Source organism: Peromyscus leucopus, chromosome 3, assembly GCF_004664715.2.
Source record: "Peromyscus leucopus breed LL Stock chromosome 3, UCI_PerLeu_2.1, whole genome shotgun sequence".
Lineage (NCBI taxonomy): Eukaryota > Metazoa > Chordata > Mammalia > Rodentia > Cricetidae > Peromyscus > Peromyscus leucopus.
Genome location: NC_051065.1, coordinates 68,001,041 through 68,012,930, shown reverse-complemented (window position 1 = coordinate 68,012,930; position 11,890 = coordinate 68,001,041). Strand labels below are relative to the sequence as shown.

Sequence of the window (11,890 nt, the reverse complement as noted above, 5' to 3'; positions counted from 1 at the left end):
ACAGCCCACCTGCTTCCATGACAGGAGTGGTCTGTGGGTTAGCAGGAGGGTCCTCATGGAGTTGGGGCTGGGGCAAAGCATAAGTGGGGAGAGGGAGCTTAGGAGGGGAAGGGCAAAGGGGGAAGGAAGGTTGCAGCAGGTGTTCTGTTCCTGTGATGGAGATGAAACTGGGGTTTTTGGTTTGGAGGAGAGTGGGGAGAGGTGCAGGTCTTCCGTCAGCTTACCTGTTTCCCTGGCCTGCTCAGCAGGTGTGTTCATAGGGAATGCCTGCTGGTGTCGGAGACTGGGATAGTGGGATGTGTTGGGGGAAGGGAGATGGAGATCTTGGTGATCCAATGTGGGTGGGGTCAGAGAGGGAAGGGAACCCAAAGCAGGTGTTCTGATATAGATTCTAAAAAGAGACTTGGAGATTGGGACAGGAAGAGCAGGAGGAGAGGAGAAAATCTGCTGTCAGCCTCTCTGCTTCTCCAGGAGGAGTGGCCTATGGGTTGTCAGGGTTACCTGCTGAAGTTGGGGCTGGGATAAAGAAACAAGTGGGGGAAATCAGGTGAGAGGAGAGAGCTGTGAGAAGCAGAGTAGATGAGGGCATGGGACAGGGAAAAAGGGAAGCACGTGTTTTGTAGCAGAGCTGTGGGGATGAGACTGAGATATTGGGTCTGGAGGAACACAGGGAGAGATGAAGATCTGTAGTTTGCCTACCCGATTCCCTGTCAGGAGTCCATTCTAAAGAGTGCTTTTTGGAGCTATTCCATGTGTAAGATGGAGACTTATAAGCTATTAATTTGAATTAACTTTTAAATGAAATTGTATTGAGTATTCTTGCTGTTTGACCTCTCACTTCTTTAGTGTCCAACACAAGTAACACTCATCAGTGTAACCTTTTGGGAGGCAGGCAGGCGTCCTTGGTTTCTGATGCACATTCTGTTTGTTCTTGATCCTCCCTGTCAATGCAGAACATTGAGGTGTGGTGTCAAGGACGCATGCCTTGCATGTCAGTGTGCTCCCGTCTATAGATGTGGCTCTTATTGCAGATGTCAGGAATGGAGCCAGGCGTGGTGGTCCCTGAATCTCATCACTTGACAGACAGAGACAAGAGGAGCAATGTGAGTTGAAGGCCAGGATGGCCTGTGTACCAAAACCTGGTCTCAAAAACCAAACCAGATATTACAAATGGACAAAATACTGATCGATTGAACAGCTATATGTGACAAATATTGAAAACAACATGTTAAGTCTGCTGTTGTTTGAGCATTCCAGGTCCCAGTTGGCACATAAGGTGCAATAATACAGGCATTTTGATCTAGTCAGATCATTTCACCAATGAAAGGAGACACAGTGAATTACATACATCTCCAAAGCTTGCTTTCTGATGTGGACCAAGTATCCACATGATTTGCATAAAAAGTGGAAAATGCTTTATTAAGTATGTAGATAACACAAAAGCACTGTATGTGCATTTGAGTTGTGGGAAAATAGTTGTGTGTATATCTAAATATAAATAGGAAATTTTACAAAACATATTCATAGGATAGTTGTTGACTTTCTGGGGTCTGACACTCTCAGGTACCTGTATAAATCTGAAACAAAAGGCCGACCAGGGTTCTGCTGCTCCGGTGAGAAGTGAGCATGCTTACCATCCTCTCTTCTGTGTTTCTCTCCTTCCAGATGAGGGCAGCACAGTAGGGACGGATTTAATATGAGAGACAGGGCTTGGGAAACGTGTGGGTGGAACGGGGTTGTAAGACAGGACAGAGCATTATACCCTGGGATGTCAGCTGATTTAAAGGTTCAAGATATGGACTCCATGTCACCATGGACATGTCCAACATGATGCTGTAATGTCTGTGATTGTGACTCCTTGTGAGAAGAGAGATCTAGGGGGCAGGCAGAAGTGCCCAACTAAAACAGGGATACATGAAATATGTGTCATTGCATAAACATTATAATATTGAGTCTTAAACCCAGCCTAAGATTTCCATTAAATAATTCTAAAAATTTTATTTTACCATTTTTAAATGAAAATAAAATCACACCATTTTATTACTCCTTTTCTCTCTTACCATTTTAATTCTTTCACTCCCTCTCAAACTCATGGCCTCTTTTTATTTATAATTGATATTTCTCAATCAAAAATTGCATAAATGTATGCCAGCAATGTGCTGAGTCTGCTCAGTAATGCTTGTATGTGTATGTTTTCAGGTCTGCGCACTAGGTATTGGCTAGTCTATTATGGGGCTCCTCGTCTCCTGGAAAGACCAATTATTCCTCTCTCAGGAGTGCTTAGCTGCCTGTAGCTCTTGGTCTTAGGATGAGTCCCCATGAGGTTTCCCCCATCCACATTAACATATCCAATGGATTTGTCCTTGTGTAGGTCTCCTTTAGGCAGCCATATTGTTGTGGTTTCTTGGGTCCATGTTCCATACTATTTCTAGGAGACACTCACCCTGTGACTATTTGGATAAATATGGAGAATACAGTCAGGAATTACAGTGGTTTAGTAGAGTGACAATAATAGGTTCTGCCATAAGATCCATGACCGAAGTAGCCATGGGTAATTGGCTAGGATTTCTGTAGCGGGAAGTATATCCCTCCTGTTGAACAAGCCTTAATTTAAGTCCTATCATACAGACAAGAATCTGTCATACATGGGTGCCAGTGCTGCACCCTTTGGGACACACTGCCATGTGGGTCATTTTGTGTTGAATGCTTCTGGTCCTTGGCAGTTACCATAGCACCTGGCAGGATTAAGAAAGCTTGTCCTCATGGAGGTTTTAGTGGGACATCATTCCAAATTATCTAGAGTCCCATGTCCCAAGACATCGGCATTTTCAGAAATAGGGCCTTGCCTTCAGTTTCTGGGAAGTGACCAAGGGAAGCAGCATTACCTTATTTTGTTTTGGGAGTCTCCTAAACTCCCATCCCAGCAATCCAAAAGAGTTTTCTTATGCCAGGGTCTTTGTGTTTGAGCGTTTGGCTTGGGGGTTTTTGGTTTCAGGATACAATGTTGTCTCTTATGGGGACTTGGTTTGTTTGGGGATTATGGAGACAGAGTTTGATCCCTGACTCCTGAGATTTAGAGTGTGTCCTTGTCTGCTATGGGTTCATATTTTGACAGTTCTTTTTCCTATCAGCCTTTGTCCTGGGGTTCTCTCATTTAGGTTTCATCCAGGTTTCTTTGATTTCACGGTTTAGCCAGGTGCACTTTTGTGTTAACTTTGAGCCTATACTTAAAATACACATGTTTAGTGGTACGACCAATATATACAGTCACCAAGGACCCCTGATGGTCTTTCTCACCATTTTTGAATTCCCAAATTGATCCATCAAAGGTGAATGAACAAGCAATGATATAAAACCTTGGTTAAGGTGACCCACTTATCCTTAGGAAAGATTCTGCCATCCCTGAAAGGGTGGTTCTATTTCTAACTCACTGATGTTTAAACACCTTCCCTTTGATGCTGCCCCAAGTGTATTGCATTCAGAGTCTTCTAGCTTCTTTCCAGGAGTGGAAGCAGAAGGTTCAGACCTCCTTAGAATGTCACATGATAGTTACTGCAAGAGCCAGCGAAATGTAAGATCCATGGCCTTATTTTGTCATATGGTCTGATGGACCTTGAACATATCTTGAAGGGAAAGGATGTGTGCGTGGGAAACAGTGAATCTGACCTGGATGGGAGGGAGGAGCCCTGTGACCATGGATGTCCAACAGTAGGGAAGGGACATTGATGGACAAGACAGTGAAAGTCATAGGATGTTTTCCACAGAAATCCTACAAAGTCCCTGGGGCAATGGGAAGAATGTACATTGACCAAAGACCACTGGAAGGGAGGCAGAGGTATATATGGCTGGATAGTGAACATGCCAACAAGAATGCCACCTAAACTTCACCAGATCATCAGGGACAAGTCTAGAGTTGCAGCATGCCAGCCTCTAGTTCCTCTAACTGAAGGAGCACAGCACATTTCACTGTTCCTTTAACAGGAATCTGGACCTGACTGTGTTTAGGGTCCATGTATGGGATTTCACTGGGAGTGCATTTATCCTCATGTGGAGTCTCACTGGAAAACACTTTCCAGATTCTTGGTGCCCTGTGACCCACACAGAATCTTTGTTCCTTCTCTGCCTTGCAGCCCGTCATCAGCAACTCTCTAGAAATTGGTGCTAATCTGATTTTGGAGCTGGGAGTGGGTAGCAGCCCCTCCCATCAGGAAATTTTATCACAGTGATTTCATGACTAGAGAAGCACTCCTGCCTACTTGGACCTTTTCTTTAGTTTTCCTTGGGAGACTCCAGCTTAAAGATATAAAGCATGGATAGGGGTGCAGTGATCTTCAGGATGAGGTCTGAGTATTCAGATATGTGTTGTCTACATGGACACAGCAGGTGAGAAAGAGATGTGCTAGCTACCCACACTTGCTGTTTGTCAATGACCGTCACACCCTGGTCTTTAAATCTTCAATCCAAAGTCTGAAAATCTTCTGTTAGAAGTATAGGGAAAGGGCCAAAAAGAGCATTCCAGGATAAACCATGGTTGCAGATGAACCTCATGTTTATTGAATACTATATATACAATTCTAGGGCATGAAATGCACAATAAAGAATAATATAACACTACACTGCTTCTGAACTGTTTTGTATACAGAAGATGAAGACAGAGATTTGTAGAAATCACTATATAATTCCATCTTCCTTTAGGTAGGCTCTGTTGAGAGTTTGAGGAATCCTCAGTAACTACTTCTAGACAGTGAACAAGCCAAAAACATGCCTCCAGAGGAGGGCCTTCAAGATTTCCCATTACTCATTAGCATTCAAGTTGTCTGTACTCCTGGTCCATCACCTTCTTAACCCAATGGGTTACTTGATGTTTCTAATCAGGTCAGGTTGAGGACAAAGGTCAACAGGGAGTGGGGAGGGAACCTGGGATGTCAGGCTAAGAGGGTTTGGACCACAGTCTTGTGAGGCTTGTGAAGTTTATGAGGCTGATGTCACATAGCAGACCACTAATGCTGGTTGTTGTGGTGGTTCCAATTGCCTGTGAGGTCTTGGTGTTGCCTAAGTCACACATGAGATCATCTTGTCCTGGGTCTCTTGTAGACAAGATAGTACCTGGACAAATAATGACACTTGGGTGCGGCCCACACACCCATCATGGCAAAGTCTGCCCAGGTTGCTTCTCTGGTGTGACCCAGACATCATGAAGGCCATGTTTTGTGGTCCTGGGTCCTCCTAGTTAAGTTTATTTCTTGAATTTGATGAAGAGAGGTGAGGTCCACAACCCTCAAAGTTAATTTTGACCCAGGCTTCATGGTGGTAAGTTAGCCCCCAACTCACACTGACATTGATTGGCTGGCAGGATCCCATTGATGTGACTTCATGGTCTTTTTCCATGATGTCATTCTGCAGACCACCACCCCATGGTGTTAAAATGTGTCCAACCTTCCTGGAGTCGTGTGTGCACTAGATCACACTTGAGATCAAAGTGCTGTCCTTGATCTGTTGTAGTCTTAATAAAACCTTGGCACAGGGATTCCTGGGTGCGGCCCACACACCCTCTATCCAATGTATGCCTATGTTATTTGATATTCATATGTGACCCAGATGGTCATGAAGGCTGTGAGGTAGTCCTGACTCCCTGATTTGAGCATGGTTGCCTGAGCTGGGTGAAAGGTGTGGGTAGTCTACACATCTCGAAGACAATATATGGAAATTCAATGATTAAACCACCAATAGTTTTGTCTGTTTGGAGTCCAGATAGCATGTAGTCAGACTTGAAATGAGGGTGCGGCCCACACACCCCTAAGTACAAGGTCTGCCCATGTTGGTTGATGGTCATTTGTGGCTTGGACACAGTCTAGGATGTTATTTGGTCCTGGCTCTCCTGTATTGTTAATGGAGCCTGGGTTGGAAGAAGAGAGGGTGTGGCCCAAAGACACTTGGAATTTGACCCAAGGTTCTTGGTGGTCAAACAGCTCCCAACTTCCATTGATGTCCTACAAAATCAACTAGCATGAAGGTACTGCCTGGTGGTCAGACCAGGTCAGGACTAAGGAAATGTCCATTTCCTTTGGTCATTAAGGTGAGGTTTGGTCCCTTTAAGGCATCACTCCTTTGTGGTGGGATTTTGTCCTGGATTGCATCCACACCCTTGATGATGATATTAGCCCAGGCTCTTGGGGTTCAAGGAGCAGCTGGGTTCCTTTGAGGTCTGTGTAAGTCCTTGCACCTGTATTAATCATCAGGTTACCATCAAGATCTGGATCTTGAAGAATATGTGTCCAAATGTTAGTCAGAACAAGACCAACTATGATTAGTCCAAGGTTCTTGGTTACAGGCCGTGGCCTGAGGTACATTCAAGAAATACTTCTATCTGAAACAATCAGTCTAAGTCAAGATAAGTCCTTGTGTCAGACAGCCACAGGGTGCAGCATAACACAGTTTTAGGTATTGCATGTCTACACTGATAGCTATTTAGTGAGCCCTTGTCGTATTATGGTGAGGGTATCATCCTTGCTCACATGTGTTGAGGATGTTGCCTGGATTGAATGAAGTTTCTGTGTAAGAAGCACATATTTGATACTCAGGTTGTCCATATCAGTCATTAATATAGGCAGTATTGTGGGTGAGTCCAAGGTTATCAATGTTCAAGCTGGCATATGTCTGCATTAATACCTGGTTGGTTGTATTATACCAATTGAAACTAAGGCCTTGGATTAGAGAGCCTCATGGTATATGCTCTAACCACATGTTTTTCACTTTAGATTTGGTGTGGGCACACTGCTCTTTGTTTGGGCACAGGTCTCTTTGGTGAGGAGTTAATCCAGAATGATTTTACTTTAGTAATTGTACAGGGAGTCAGGGGTTGAATTTGGTTACCCTCACTCCTTTTCGTGGTTTCCCTAGCCTCTGTCATTTCAGGTGCTGGCCCAGGCCCACAACTCTTCTTGATTTGGGCCCGGGCTTCTCAAGGGTAAGTTATTTGCCTAGGCTCATATCTCTTCTGGCTTTGGGCTGGGGCTTCTTCAGCGTTAGGGTTTGGTCAAGACATACGCCTTTTGTGGTTTAACCTGGGCCTCTTCCATATTTAGGATTGTCCCAGGCCCATATATCATCTCTTTTTGGGCCCAGGCATCATAAGGTTCAGGGACTGGCCCAGGCCCACATCTCTCCTTGATTTGGGCCCAGGCTTCTCAAGGATAAAGTTTTAGCTCAGGCCCATATCTCTTCTTGCCTTGGGCCCAGGCTTCTTTGGGGATAGGGTTTGGCTCAGGCATACTCCTTTTGTGGCTTAACCTGGGCCTCTTTATTTTGGGGATTGTCCCAGGCCCTTATATCATCTCTTTCTGGGCCCAGGCTTCTTAAGGTTCAGGGACTGGCCCAGGCCCACATCTCTTCTTGTTTTGGGCCTGGGCTTCTAAAGGGTAAGGTATTAGCCCAGGCCCACATCTCCTCTTGCTTTGGGCCTGGGCTTCTAAAGGGTAAGTAAGGTATTAGCCCAGGCCCATATCTTCTTGCTTTAGGCCTGGGCTTCTTTGGGTTATGGTTTGGCCCAGGCATATCCCTTTTATGTTTTAATATGGGCCTCTTTCCCTTTTTTGGATTGTCCAGGCCTGTCTTTCTTTTGATCCAGGTATCTTAAGGTTCAGGGACTGACCCAGGCCCACATCTCTTCTTGCTTTGGGCCCGGGCTTCTACAGGATCAGAGTTTGGCTTAGGCACACCCCTCTTCTTGGATTGGCCTGAGCCTCTATAATTTGAATAATTTACCCATGTCAATATATTATCTGTCCATAGACCTGCCCTTTTCATTGCCAGGGGTTGGCCCAGGGCCCAGTCTATTCTAGATTTGGGTCTGGGCTTCATTAGGGTCCACTTTCAGCCCACTCAATACTTTTTTTTGGGGGGGGTGCAGGCCTCTTTCTCTGCAGGATTTGTCCCAGTCACACTTCTCTTCTGCATTGGGCCTTGGCAGGACAATGGTCCATGGTATAAACCAGGAAACGCCTCTTATTTGAGTTCCTGCATCTTTAGGTTTATGCCTATACCTGGGTGCTTTCATCTCAGACTTTAGCTCAGGATCCTAAGGGTCCATATTTGGCCTTCTCTACTTTTGGTAGGTATATATTGGCTTTTTAGTGTCCAGATTTTAGCCTGGTACATTGCCTCATTGGATCCTGTACCTGTTTCTCTTCAGGCTTCAAGCAGTGGAGTCCATGTGTGTCCAAAGCTACATTGTCATTAGCCTTTGTCAATGGTCAGCTTTTCTGAAAATAAAAATAGACAGGTTGGTATTGACAGAGGAAAATACTTGGTGTCCTTTTCTGTCATGTCAAATGTAATCAGAACATCTGTCCTTTAGGAACACAGAAACACATAGCACACAGTCCAAATGAAATAAATTACACATTATACAAATACATCAAATATGTACGAGAGAAGGTGGTTGGGAAGTCTTTCCTGATATATATCTGACTCTGCCTATAGGTGGAGAGGCTTGAAGAGCTCATGTGGGAAGGTTATTGCTTCTAACAGAGAGAGCTAAGAGAGTGCCAACAAGGGTCATGCAGTCTTTCATCCCATTCTGTGGTCAGATCCCATGACGGAATATCACAGGGAGTTCAAGGAAACAGCAGAGATTTGTCCCTTATATATCTAGAAGATGTCTTGCTAAGGCACTGGGGCTGTGCAGATCTTCACAAGGCCTCTTTCCTGTGTGGGGATGGTGTCCTCTCCCTGCATGCCATGCATAGTCATGCTCTGTGAGGTGTCTCTCTGCTCCTTTCTAATGCAACTCTTCTTAAGACCACATATGTCTTGTATATCAAAAACCCGTGACATGGAATTGTGACTTAGTCACCCTTTTTCTATAATACCCCCTACATGTATATGCACAGATGTGAGATCACATTCACCCAAAGAATTTTCTGTAGTCACTTACCCTAAATGGATCCCTGCCCACCTTCTCCTGTATTTAAATCTGGTCCACTATAATGGACTCTACTGCCCTCAGAACTAGATCATACCCATGATCATGGCAGTGACCCTTATGTGAGTTCAGAGAGGCCAGGCCTCACTCTCTTTGGGAAATCTCAAAGGCTGTCCAAGCCCATGGGTGTCTTTTGGACTGGTACTTAGGGAAAGTACCTGAAGACTTCCCTTAAGATCATTGCTTGGGAACAAGCTCACAGCCAATCTTCCTCCCCTGCAGGGATCACCACCCCTGGGAAGAGCAAGGCCAGTGGGGACAAGTCATACTCAGTCCCAGAGTGCAAAGTTCAAATCTTGGTCTATCATTTCTGCTGAGGTTTTTTTTTTTTTTTTTTTTTTTTTTTTTTGGTTTTTCGAGACAGGGTTTCTCTGTGTAGCTTTGCACCTCTCCTGGAACTCACTTGGTAGCCCAGGCTGGCTTCAAACTCACAGAGATCCGCCTGGCTCTACCTCCCAAGTGCTGGGATTAAAGGTGTGCGCCACCACCGCCCAGCGCTCTGCTGAGTTTTTTATCAGCAGATTTCTCTTGTCATGAGGCTTGGAGTGTGCCATCTGCAGGATCCTGGGTACCTAGCTGATTGATAAATTTGGCCTTCAACCTGCCCCTTCACCACCATTCGATTCAGCTTGAAGGAGGAGGGCACTGAAAGCAGAATGTCCTGAAATTTCCCAACCTGGCTCTCCCATGGTAGTCAATGGCCTCTGAGAATGTCATGAGATTTCCCACACTGGCTCTCCCATAGTAGTCAATGGCCTCTGAGAATGTCATGAGATTTCCCACACTGGCTCTCCCATAGTAGTCAATGGCCTCTGAGAATGTCATGAGATTTCCCACACTGGCTCTCCCATAGTCAATGGCCTCTGAGAATGTCATGAGATTTCCCACACTGGCTCTCCCATGGTAGTCAATGGCCTCTGAGAATGTCATGAGATTTCCCACACTGGCTCTCCCATGGTAGTCAATGGCCTCTGAGAATGTCATGAGATTTCCCACACTGGCTCTCCATAGTAGTCAATGGCCTCTGAGAATGTCATGAGATTTCCCACACTGGCTCTCCCATGGTAGTCAATGGCCTCTGAGAATGTCATGAGATTTCCCACACTGGCTCTCCCATGGTAATCAATGGCCTCTGAGAATGTCATGAGATTTCCCACACTGGCTCTCCCATGGTAGTCAATGGCCTCTGAGAATGTCATGAGATTTCCCACACTGGCTCTCCCATGGTAGTCAATGGCCTCTGAGAATGTCATGAGATTTCCCACACTGGCTCTCCCATGGTAGTCAATGGCCTCTGAGAATGTCACTCACCAGAGAACAGTGTGACAGCAGAGCTCCATCCCATCATAGTTTGGAAACTGGATCCTGACATGGGTGCTGACTCTGCCTCAGCTGCTGTCACCTTTTCTGACAAATACAGGTGGGGGTTAGTAGAAGAAAAGAACTGACGTGCCTGCACACTATGGCTGTCGTAGAGGACCGCTGTCCCTGGCTTGGGGCACAACAACAGAGCTTTATCCTGCCCTGGTCTGTAACCTAAAGTCTTTTCACATAGTACAGACTGGGGTCATCCTGTGACCTCATTCTCTGGTGAATAGTGGCTGTGATCTCCTTGAGTCCTTGTTTGGCTAGTCCTTGGAGCATGTCTGCTGATACTTACCACAACTTTTCCTAGTGCTGTAGCTGAGGTCCTGCTAACGGTCACTTCAAGGACCACATTGTGTCTCACACCCTTTATCAGCCCCGCTTCTCTGAGTAGCATAAGGAGTTTAAATTAGGCCTTCATCCCAAGAATCCTATGTGGATTCCTCCCACCACTTAGCCTCAACTTTCTTTCACACCTGCAGTTCCGTCTGAACCCCACAGCGCACCCCAGTAGATACTGTGCTCCCTCCCATGAAGACCACAGCCGTTACCATGGCAGTGAGCTATTATTATGAGGTAACAGAGGCCTGACCACACCTCTCTCCAGCTTTTGCCTATGTGCCTGAGTGTAGCATGAGATGCGACCACGCTTTCCCACATTGTGCCGAGCACCCTGTCCAGCAAGTAAGCTATAGTACATGTGATGATGTGATTTTATCAACAAAGGCTGAGCATAAATTTACCCTCTGTCATATATGTTGGTAGAGGAAGACATGTGACATTATTCAGTATCATCTACAAGCACTTTCACACATGGATGTGAACCTGCAGACAGGAGCACACACCAATAACACACACACCAAGTGAAAATGTGTATGTAAGTACAGAATTAGAGGGGAGAGTGCAGCCATGGTGTTCCTGTGACAGTGACATTGAGTTTGTTCCCATATTTGTCCGCTATCTGAGTACAAATGAAAAGATTGCTACACCAGGGTAGCTCAGATGTCAGCACCCCAGAGACTTCCTCTACCATCCCTGGACACACTATGAATGATGGTCATTGTTGGGCATGCAAACAGGAACCCTCCATCCTTCCTTACCTAGGCTGGAGATTGGAGTCCTGGTCCAGACACATCGATGTGGCTTTGTTCCAAGGCTCCTCTCCCTGGTGAGTCCAGCAGTTTCTCTCCCTGGGTTCTTGAGTGGCCAGTCCCACTGCTATGGGAACCCTGATTCCTGCTGTTTCTAGCTCTTCTTAGGATGAGCTATCCTAAGTAAGGGACATTTGAAGTCCCTCACTATGTCTCAGTCTCCCCATGTAAAGCCCCAATGTAGAAGTGCCTCCCACTGAGTCAGTCACTCACATGATGAATGTCAGGTAGTGTCCATCCCAGAAAACAACCCAAACTTACCGAGACACTTGGGCCTGCTTTGACTGCCAGCTGTCCTTGCTGGACTCTGTGTTGCCCTCAGACCAAGACCACTGCTGTCACTAGGACAGGGACTCACCCTGTGAGGTCACAGAGGGAGGCCTCACCTCAT

General features: G+C 45.8%; 1 long non-coding RNA gene across 1 annotated transcript; it reads right to left on the bottom strand.

Moving 5' to 3' along the window:
* Window positions 1-4,531: 4,531 nt before the first annotated feature.
* On the bottom strand, window positions 4,532-11,038 carry LOC119087612. The gene is made up of 2 exons (XR_005091092.1): window positions 10,295-11,038; window positions 4,532-8,261 (listed from the first exon to the last, which is right to left on the bottom strand). It is a non-coding gene; the product is annotated as an uncharacterized LOC119087612 (long non-coding RNA).
* Window positions 11,039-11,890: the final 852 nt, after the last annotated feature.